The sequence below is a fragment of the Miscanthus floridulus genome, chromosome 10 (genome assembly GCF_019320115.1).
Source record: "Miscanthus floridulus cultivar M001 chromosome 10, ASM1932011v1, whole genome shotgun sequence".
NCBI lineage: Eukaryota > Viridiplantae > Streptophyta > Magnoliopsida > Poales > Poaceae > Miscanthus > Miscanthus floridulus.
The window spans coordinates 102,765,087-102,776,210 of NC_089589.1; the positions used below are offsets into that span (position 1 = coordinate 102,765,087).

Here is an 11,124-nt window from a genome sequence, read left to right on the forward strand (position 1 = left end):
CTCAAGTTTTTTGTTCAACCATTATTCTAGAGTTTTTATAAGTTTTCAAAATAAAACTCAGAGATTTCATTGTATGACACTCTCAAGTCTCTTAATATATGTGGTATTTGTGTAACCTCACCAAGGCACTAAAGATGTTATGCCTTTTTTCTCTTCCTACCACTAAGGCTTTATGTGGAGTTCATAGGTAGGGAAAAAGCTAGGGCATACTTGCAATGCATATATTGTAAAGTCAAACAACTGATCCAAAGAGAGTTGTGTCATACAATCAAATCAAGATATGCATGTGTGTAGATATATATGATGGATATATATGGTGCCTAACCTAATTCTACTTTACTCCTTGAAAATTTATCTCTCTTTTGAAACATGAAAACATATGCTAGAGAATAGGGCTATCTTATTCATCTCTCTTTTTTCAGGCGGGCATCTGAGTACCCATTGTTTTAAATATCCTGAACACTTTTGTGTCCATTTTTTTCTTTTTTTGAATAACTTTTGCATAGCCCATGCCTCTTTTCTACAATGGAACTTAAGAGAGATAGCAACAAGAACTTGGAGCATTTATTTGGTGGATAGAAAATCTAACAAGCATGTTTTTGTGTTCACCCTCAGTGTAGGAGTAGAATATTTTTGGGTGGATCTAAATGGAAGGCATGTTTTTACGCCTACCCCCAATATAGGAGTAGTGCATATTTAGGTGGTGTGTACATGATCTTGATTTTAAGAGCGTGACAAACCTCTCATAAGGGTCAACAAAGCTTGACAAAACTCAATGCAAAATAAACAGCATATATGTGGAAGTTTTCTTAGCCTAAATAACATGTATGGCTCTAGTAGAAATTCAAGCTTTGTCATAAAGGAACTCATCATGTAGCAATTTTATGTTATTTCAAAAAGTAAATCTCCATAACTTTAGTGTCACTTGGAATAAGATAAACATCAGCTCAGACCTTCTCATATCATATCTGTCAATTACCTAGACTTAGATCAAGCATATACTACCCATGAGTTTTAAGTTTAGAGTAAATCCTTATATCAAAACAATCTTATCCAAACTCAGGAGAATTCAAGACTGAAAACTAGGTACTTAAAAGGAATTACAACAGAGCAACTATTCATTATTTCCATTTAAGAGATTATTCAGAGTACTCTTTATTTTATTCAATTCTTAGAAATCAAACTTAAAGCAAACTAGAGACACTCTTTTTATTTTACTACTACAGGGACAACTATTTATTTTATTTTCAATCACCATTTTTTAACTATTAAAAAGAAACTGAAAACTAAAATTAAGACAAAGAATACTTACCTAGATACTCGTGAGTGCTTCTCCCCCAAGCTAGCTCTTTCGCAAGGGTTTGGTGTTTCAAGTCCTTCGAATGGGACTTTTCCTCATGAAGTTCATTGATCGAGTACCTCGGTTTGCTCTAAAGACGAGGATTCTTGTGATGACGCATCTAATGGTGATGTCACCTTCTTCCGCCAAACCCGTCTTGGTTTTGAGTTTTGATATTGGTTTGACGGGTTTAGAACTTTCACTTGTAGAAATCTGGGGAATCGGCTGACTCCCCTACACTTTCCTTGAAGTGTGTCCTGCTCAAAAGACAAGGTAAAGATCAAGTGCATGGGCTCTGTTGGTGGAAAAACACCAACAGAACCAAAACTTTATTTATTCTTCTCTAACCTTAGGCACATTGAACAAGATGAAGTTGATGTTCATATGCTTTGTTCATTTATAACATGGGTGATAAGATTAGAAGATTGAGCGTGAATGTAACATTTAAGTACATTTGGCCAAAAGGGTTGAATTGCTTAACCCATGGAAGGATTGTTCAATTTTTCATAATGTATCAAACTTTACATGATTATAACTATCATCTTCCAGAGATAGGATGTGCACTTTCAGCTTATTTGGTTAATACTATGGGCTCAAGAAAAGTGGTGCTAGGAACAAGCTTAAAGAACTAAACATGTTGAGTTAATCGGGTTGGATCAAGCAAGTTGTGACTCAAACATATTTGTTTCTTACTTATGTGCATACCCAAATCAAGGAAAAACTTTTTAAATAATGACCATTTACCTTCAGATGTTACTTTTGTCATTGAAGCACGATGACACCATACGACAAAGGGTAGATGACTCATGATGGTCCTTCCCTTTTGATTGAAATTTTCCTTGTTTGGCTAGCCTCGCATCTTGAGTTGTTCATAAGCTTCTTGTCTCCTAGATTGCATCCTTTCTTTCTTATCTTTTTGTTATGCCTTCTTTTTGCCCTTTGATCTTTGACATTTTGTTGGACCTATTGATTTGTTTGTCCACTTCCTATGAGTGCGTGCTTTTATGGTAGATCATGTTTTATGACACTCATCTTCTTCCTCTTTGTTCCATGGAGTTCTTCCATCCATGTTGAATGAACTGTGTCTTCTTTGCGCAAAGTTATTGGAGTTCATCATGTGCCTTGCTTCATCTCTGATTTGAATTCATCTCATGACTTACCTAAATTGAATTGAGAGTTTCCTGTAGGGATTAGTCCAACAAAATATCCAGTATCTACTAAAGCACACTCTTGGTCCAAAAAATTAAACTCGACACCATGTCTAATTTAATCTATGAAAGCATTTTAACCTAAGCACCACGCTTAATTTAAAAGCCATGGAAGTAAGATCAGCACTCCTAAACTAAGCACCATGCTTAATTTAAAAGATGTATGAACATACTCCAAACCTTAAGCATACTATAGCAAACAAAGGTAGTATGAAAGTATTATAGAGATTTATTCAAATAGAGATGAAAGAGCATGATTGTTATTTAGCTAATTGAACATGGCATGAAGGTAGAGATAACCAAGATAATTTCGCAACATGGCATGAAATGTTTTTAGAGAAGTCTATCCCCAGCTTGAATTTTGCAATAAAAATTAAGTTTGGATGATAGAACTCTCATGTGTGAATGTGATTCAATGTTGCATGATGATTGGCTAGACATACCTTGCGTCGTCATCCTTCATTCTTTTTGCTTCAAACCTAGAATGGTTAGTGACAAAAATACCTGACAGAATATTCTCACAATTATCTCTTTATGCTCATTTCACAAGGGCATTATAGGAAAAGGTGAAAGCTCATGTTATCTCCAAAAAGTGCTTGTTTTAGGACAGAAGCTCGTCCTTGGGAAACCTTTGAATTGCGCTTTAAGTTGGTGAAGTGGTTTCCCCTCCAACACCAACCTTTATGTACCTGTCTCAAGATCTATGCCAACAACATAACGAGATCTGCAATATTTATGATATACAAACGCATCTACAACCACCCTTTCAAAGTTTTTATGAACAAGAAGTATGAGGGGGTTGAAGATCTCATGTGTGGTAATGTTGGAGTGACCAATTGATTTAGGAGATTTCTCATACGAGCATGGATTTGATGGGGTGTTTATGAAGTAGCTTCCATGCTCGTTGATGTTATCTTCCTTTTTAAACTCCAAGGTTGATTCTTCATGAATGTCCAAAATTTCCCTTGGATTTGTGACTCTCGGGTTGATCTTGTCAAAGGCCTCCTCCAAACTCAGATGAGCCATGTTTATTAAAGAGATTGACTTACGCTCACTATTCAGATCCAAACTAGGGTTAAATTCTACCCTTAAGGTTTCGGTCTTGTCCAACCATTCTTTACTTGCAACGACGCATGAATGCTCTAGTCGTTGTCATTTCTCTTCTTGATCATCCTTGGATCCTTCATGATTCCTATGCTTTGGATGTATTAGTGGATTTCTAGGATCATCATGAGACTCAGGAGAAAGAGCATAAGAGGGATCATCGAGGTTGAGGATGGGTTCAAAATTTATATCGGTTGTGGGCATAGAAGGGGAGAAGATAGGATTGGCTTCTACGTGGCTTGGCTCTCCTTCTATGGCATCACTTGTCCTTCCATCCTTAGGTTTTTCTAGATGTTCCAAATAGGAATTTGATTTAGGATGCTTTCTAAGAGATCCCTTTTTGAGAGGATTTGAATTATATTTACTCGAAGGTCTCTTATGTAGCAGAAAGTTTAAGATTTTCCCAAAATCAGCATTAAAAAGATCATCCTTAATTTCAACAGGGATTTCCAAAGATGGAATTTCTTCTTTCCTTGGAGGATTTTGGGGTATTTATGGTTCAGGATTGATAGCTAAATCTTGGGATTGGAGTGGTTGTGATTTGGCTATCAAAACTTCCTCTTCTTGTTCGGGAGATGATTTCTTCTCTTCCTCGGGGAGTTCATCATGAATACTAGTGTAGAGAATGCGTCCAATAATTTTGTCAACAGACAAATGAAGGAAAGCTCCTCTAGAGGCCATATCAAGGAAATTCTTGGAGTCCTTGTTAAGACCCATGTAAAAGTGTTGAAGAAGTACATGGTCTTGAATGGCAAGGTCACGGCCAGTGGTGATGAGGTCATTAAAATGAGCCCATGACCTCTTTTCGAAGGTGGACAACTCTAGAGGTGGAAAAAAGCTAAATAAAATTTAGAGCATAGCATTTCCCAATCTCCTTGCATACTTCCTATGGTTTGTCTATACCATCGCTTAGCTCTTCCCGTCAAAGAGAACAGAAACAACTTCCATCTTAAGGTCTCATTAGACATGCCAGTGATATGCACCATGCACAGGTCTGCTCAAACTCTCATAGGTGTGAGTTTGGGTTTTCATTGTCTTCTCCTGAGAAGGATTGTTCCTGAATCATTTTTATAAAGCATGAGCACAGCTCATAGCCAGGTGCTAGGATAGGCTCTACAGATTTTGGTGGCTCTAGGCGTGCACTCATACGTTTATCATATTGATATATAGGTATGGATTCCAAATCCAAAGTAAAAAGAATAAAAGAATAAAAGATAAAAGAATAAAGATACAAGGTTAAGCTAGGTTCGTAGTTAACTCAGCAACCGTTTCCCCAACAATGGCGCTAACGAACATAGATAAATCCGCAAGCACAAGGATACCGCTGTAGCTTTCACCTGAAAGTATTCCAAGTATCGTATAAATAGGAAAACATGTGAGATTAACTACAATCTAACTTAGCCAAGAGTAGCAACAAGACTTAAGATAAACAGGAGCGTAGAGAGGACTAATAAGGCTCTCTAGTTCTAACTTTGGTAAGGTATGTCTTCTATTGTTCAATCTGGGGATATTAGTAAGGAAAACATAGGCAAAGTGTATTTCCTATAGTAACTGGGTCTTGCTCGGCTTACAAACGGGAGGTGGACTACAAAGGATTCAACAAGGCTATAAGAGTCACCCTCACAAGCTACCACCGATCCAAAATGTAGGGTACATCTATGAGTAATCGAGTCTAAGCACCACACTTACACTACGAATGCTACTTTAACCTATGATCAATTGATTAAAGTACTCAAAAGAGTCGCAAACCTAAAGAACAATATAAACACGATGGTTACTTGAATCAGAAGTTGATTACCAGAGATGTCTCAGAAGCAAGCTCTAGTAGAACTTGGATCCACCAAGGTACAAGCCATACAGAGAGCACCAACAGGCCGCACTTCCTCCAAACTCTTGCCTCACTCTATCTCACTATTTCTAGTTACAAAACTAGATCCTATGGAGGACTAATCTTCTCTTGATAGCTGGCTCTAATCCTGATGAGAAGGATATGAATTAGGGTTTTAGGATGCCTCCAGAGAGGGGGTAGGGGCTGCTATATATAGGGGAAGACGTTAATTATGGACCCTCGGATCAAACCGACTTAAAACAACGGCGTAGATTTGATCTTTAAGGCGGTGGGAAACCGACGTACGAAGTGGGGGCTGACTGGTGGGGCCCATAGGCCAGCCTAGTGGTGGGGCTGGCTAGCCCCCTATGTCTGCCACTTGGCTCGTTCTTCGGTGGGTTGCCTTTTGGAGGGTTCTAGAGTCTTCCTAAGTCGGCATCGTCACGAATAAACATGATTTGCTTTGATGAATAGGTCCACCTTGACGGTTTTCTGATTAAACCCTACTGAAAACACAGATTCACCAAAATTCATGGAATTTATTAGTTTAAGCCCCTATTCCTATGTTTGGTGATAGAATTAAGTATATATGTAGGTTATATTGATGATTTAAAATTGATGTTAATGACCGTCAACACATGCCTAGGTTATGGTGGAGCACGTTCCTCTTGGTGAGCTCGGAGAACATCTCACCCTTGGCCTTTGCTTCGTCCCTTTATTTTTGTATGACAAAGACTTCCTAGACATCACGGTGATGAAATTGTAATGCACGAAGGGTGTCTTCCCTGTCTTCATGTATTCCTTATTGAGCATGGACCTGAAGCTGCGAAGCGCTTTGCATGCAACAAATAGCACATGCCCCTTGCACTTCCCTTCATCATAGCCCTCCATTGGATATGTGAACCGCCTCTTCATCTCTCCCCACACCGCACCCTTGAGGTCGTCTGGGACTGTCTTCCAATTGTCATATGTGATAGGCACCTTCTCCATGACTATATAGGAGCACTGGTTGTGGAAGGTGCCGATGATGCTCTTTGGTTCCAAGGGCTCTCCCCGCGGCCCCACCTAGTATATCACATGCATTCGATCGTGCTTCTAGTGCCTCCCTTGTTGGCCCCTTTTCAACGGTGGCTTGCCATCGGCTAATGTGGTTGAAGAAGTGCCCAGGAAGGTGGTTCCTCCGCTTCGAACTACAAACAAAGAGGCAACACCAGTATCTATCGAGGACAAGAACTTGCATTAATTATATACTTGCACGAGGCCCTCGAACATTGTGCCCATATTTATTATATACACTAGTATAGAAATGATTTTTAGAGGCGCCTCCCTTTTCTAACAAAAGCGTTGTCTTAGCACGCTGTCACTAACCTTCGTGGGAGGCACCGTAGCTATACAACCATTGCTAGAAATCAATTGTTAGGGGTGGTTCCGCTAAGAAATCCACCTCTAAAAATGTATTCATTTTTAGGGTGGTTCCGTTAAGCGAACCGCCTCTGAAAATGCTATTTTCAAGAACGGTTGCTTATGTCAACCATCTTTGAAAATGAGTGATTTTAGAGGCGGTTTTATTAAGTCAACCGCCTCTGAAAATCGATTTTCAAAGGCGGTTGACTAAGTCAACCATCCTTAAAAATAGCTGTAGCACAAATAAATTCATATCTTTTTTAAATAAAGTTAGATGAAGACAAAATTTGTATTAAAATTATAGAGCTTGACGAGATCTAAAACTTTATAGTTAATAAAATTTTTGTTTGGAATTATTTAGGGTTCAAAATATATAAATTAAGTCTCAGATTTTGAATTTCAAATTTTTGAATTTTTCAAATAACCTTTGATGGAGAAACACTACGTAGAAAAACGTTTTTAGGGGCGGCTGGTAACCGTTTGTAGGGGCGGTTTTACCTGCCAGCCGCCCCTATGAAAGGGTGGCTACAAATCATGCATTTGTAGGAGCGGTTCCTAGACCGCCTCTACAAATCGATTTGTAGAGGCGGCTGACCAGCCGCCCCTACAAAATCGATTTGTAGGGGCGGTTAGTACTGTAGCCGCCCCTACAAATCAATTTATAGGGGCGGTCTGGGAACACCAGCCGCCCCTACAAATTGATTTGTAGGGGCGGCTACAGTACCAACCGCCCCTATAAATCATTTTTCCGCCAAAAAATAAATAAATTTACAATTCAAATTCGACGGAAGGGCTGCTTAGCATACAGTTATTCATCTTAGCACTTTCACAAAGACATGAAAGACATGAAAATGATACTGAGATACATGGAAGGGCCGCTCAAACTCTTGCTATTGAAGTGCTATAGCTAGCTCCAGATCAGAGCTGCAAGCATAGGAGGGCCAATGTGGTAGCGTTAGAATTTAGATAACACATGCAAAGTGACTCATGAGTGCACATCTATGATGATTTAGCACATTGAGCACATTCAAAATCACAGTAAGGCATATATTGGTCATTCAAGTACATGCTAAGCCGACAGTCCAATACACAATGACAGAAAAACCATCAAATAGTCGAAGTTCAAGAAAGTTATTGCGCTAGGTTAACAGCAACAATCAACAGATCAGAAAAGAAACTATAGCTTCAACTAGCATATCATTTATAGCCCTACTGACGGACATTTTCTGCACAGTACCATTCATACAAGATTCACATGGTTGCTGAAATCCAAACTAGGAATGTTGTACACACACAACAATAAAGCACATTGAGAAAAAACAGGTAGGAAGAACATACTTTCCAGAAGTGTTGTCAAATTGAGCAAGATAATCCTGTGAACAAAGATAAATTTGAACTAGTTAACATTAATGTACATAATAACAACTATAGCAGTTTATTGATGTTATACATACAACAGTACTCGTCATAGCTTGCTGTTCATTCCATGAATCATTTCTTGGAGTTTCAGCCTTACAGGGTGTGAAGTTGCTGGTAAGAAAAACCCCATCTCCATTCACCTAATGATTGTCAGTTGAGAATGAAAAAGATCAGTAAAGATTTTGATCTCAAGCGAGAATTAAAATAATCACAGGAGTTAACATACCTCATCCAACCTTTGCCATACCAAATCAGTTTGGCTTATAAAACCTTGATCAGTTGCTAGGAGATATAGACTTCCGTTGTACTGTAGAATAAATATACATAAGAAATAAAGACAGCTCCAGTTCAAGTACTCAAATTACGGAAGAAGACACAAGGCTCACTTTTGTTAAGTCCCTCTTGTAACCAGAAGAGACTGCAACAATGAAATTTGACAATGTGATAAATGAGAATACAATTGAGAACATGTATTTAAACCATAGATTATTAGAAATATACCCATAGACAGTCAGCTGGTTAGCAGTGGTCTGCAGAAAATTATCAATCAACTCCCCTGAAAATATATCAATTTAAGTGTGAAGCCAAATATAGTAATTCTTGCATTGTACAAAGAGATTCACGCATGTACAAAAGTCAATAACAAAAAAAAAATCTCATATTGATGTTCTGTGGCCTTGTCATCCACGGAAGGGCTGCTTTCCCCAGTCTTGTCAGCCTGCTCAGCAAGAACCACCTCCCCCTCATACTAATCTACTATAGTCCAACACTCCAACTCCAATCCGATACAACCAAGCAAATCAAAACGTAAATGAAATGACTGTTAAATTTACATGTAAAAAAGGAATGTCACTTTTAAAAAATCATAAAAGGGTTTTTTTACGACCCTATAAACAATTGGATCCCTCCCAATATTAGGACCGATTTTGTTTCCTAACCCTGAGAGTAAGCCAAAGAAGCATTCCTCAACTGCCAATGTTAACATGTTCCTCAACAATTTAATATTTTGGCAAATAAATTGGCAAGAATCCATTGACAAAAAAAATTCACATAACAAAATCAATAGTTTCTTTATCTAAGCAGGCAATACGACCTCAGAAACTAGAAGCGTGTGTGCCTAGTATATATAGTTCCAGCAATGATAGTATTCTAACTAGCATATTGCTACAAGAGTGTGAAGCCCTGCATACTTACCAAGTGGCACTTTAAGCCCCACTGAAACAACATCCCTTATAGGCTCCTGCAGTTTGGCCAAGCAAGCCCTTTAACTGTTCAGGCAATGATTCTTCATTGATTCTGGGAATCTCTATAAGGCCCTCAACGTATTCCTCTTTCATTCTGATGGGGCCCTCAACAGACAATTGAGTTGTCAGTAGGAACTTGCTTTGTATCTGGAAACATAAAAAAGGAAGTTGCTAAATAGTGAGAATGGCAGTGCAACAATAAAATAATCCCCAATCACACAGAAACATTCAACTTGCAGATAATACAGATACTAATGTGTACTAATTTCAAAAAAAATATACAGATACTAACGACCTGCTAATAAATGACTTCAGCATAATTATGAAGTATCCTCAGCTTATGGAAGCTTTTGCGCACAATCTGTTACTAACACAGATATAGACACAGACTGGTTTTATTATAAAAGGTGAATCCTACATATTGTAACTTGTAAGCGATACTGACTTGCCAGGCACATAAATGTCGTATAGAACCAATATACTTAAGAATCAAAGATGGATCCCATAAACTATGCAAAAATAGTAGGTACACTCCTAAAATCTTCTGGCATTACCGTATTTAGAAACTTGAGGTTAGATGAGAGCTTGGAGTATCCATCCTTGATCGACACATCAAGTCCCGTAAAGTGTGCAACAGCTGTAGGTGACCTCCTTCAAATTAGAACACACATGCTATCAGGAGAAGCTTGACTTAAAATGAATTCAAGTCAAATGAAATATTGAAATTATAACTTGCACCCAACAAACAGCGACAGGGACATACTCAAACAAAAGACGGGACGCAAATGCTCCAGGACTGCTATCACCAAACCATTCAAAGTCCCATCGACTTTCCAGAAACGGCGACCTGCAAAGTAAATAGAAGGAATTCAAGTTAATGTAATATGCTTACACAGAAAAGCTTTTTTGGTCAGAATGAAAGAAAGTTCATCTCATCTTAGTGCTTAAATCATAGGGTTACTATGAAAATTATCTCAAGCAAGATACAGCACATAATACGTTTTTTGTTAGCCATAACACTTACGTTGTGGGGCGTGGTGTCGGATTCAGGCATTCAAGTCCAACAATTCGCTCATTGACATCGATCCTCTGCATCTCAGTAGTCTTCCCGCTGACCAAGGCCTCAAAACCCCCAACATCTTTAAACTGAAATTGGTAAGAAGAAATTCACATACCCTAGTTGAGAAATGCCTCAAAAGTTCAGTATCAACTAGCTGTCATTTCACAAGTCGGACACACAATCATGGAAAAAATATCATTTCCATGCTGAGATTGTGGAGAGAAAAAAATCAAAGTGAAATTTAGATTAAAATTACAGGTTAGAATTTGACAGTATCGCCTACAATTTGGTACGGTGTGGGGACAAGAGCCTCCCGCAGGCACCGCACAGGAAGGTCAGCAAGTAGTACTAGGCGAGGGACTGAGAAGAGCAGAGGAAGAGCAAGAGCTCACGGCGAGGAGCAGGGACTCCTTGGCGGAGAGGAGCTCCATCTCGCGGGCGTAGCTGGCGGCGGCGCCCCCCTGGAAAGTCTGGGCCGTGGCTCTGCAGCGCCCCGCGGAGTAGCGGGGACGGCGGGG

The 11,124-nt window shown here is 39.0% G+C and overlaps 1 non-coding gene and 1 pseudogene across 1 annotated transcript; both read right to left on the reverse strand.

Annotated features, from left to right (window-relative positions):
* Nucleotides 1-7,421: 7,421 nt before the first annotated feature.
* On the reverse strand, nt 7,422-7,507 carry LOC136490499 (small nucleolar RNA SNORA17). The gene has a single exon (XR_010767777.1). It is a non-coding gene; the product is annotated as a small nucleolar RNA SNORA17 (small nucleolar RNA).
* A 188-nt stretch (nt 7,508-7,695) lies between these two features.
* LOC136489164 (probable plastid-lipid-associated protein 13, chloroplastic) lies at nt 7,696-11,124 on the reverse strand (annotated as a pseudogene).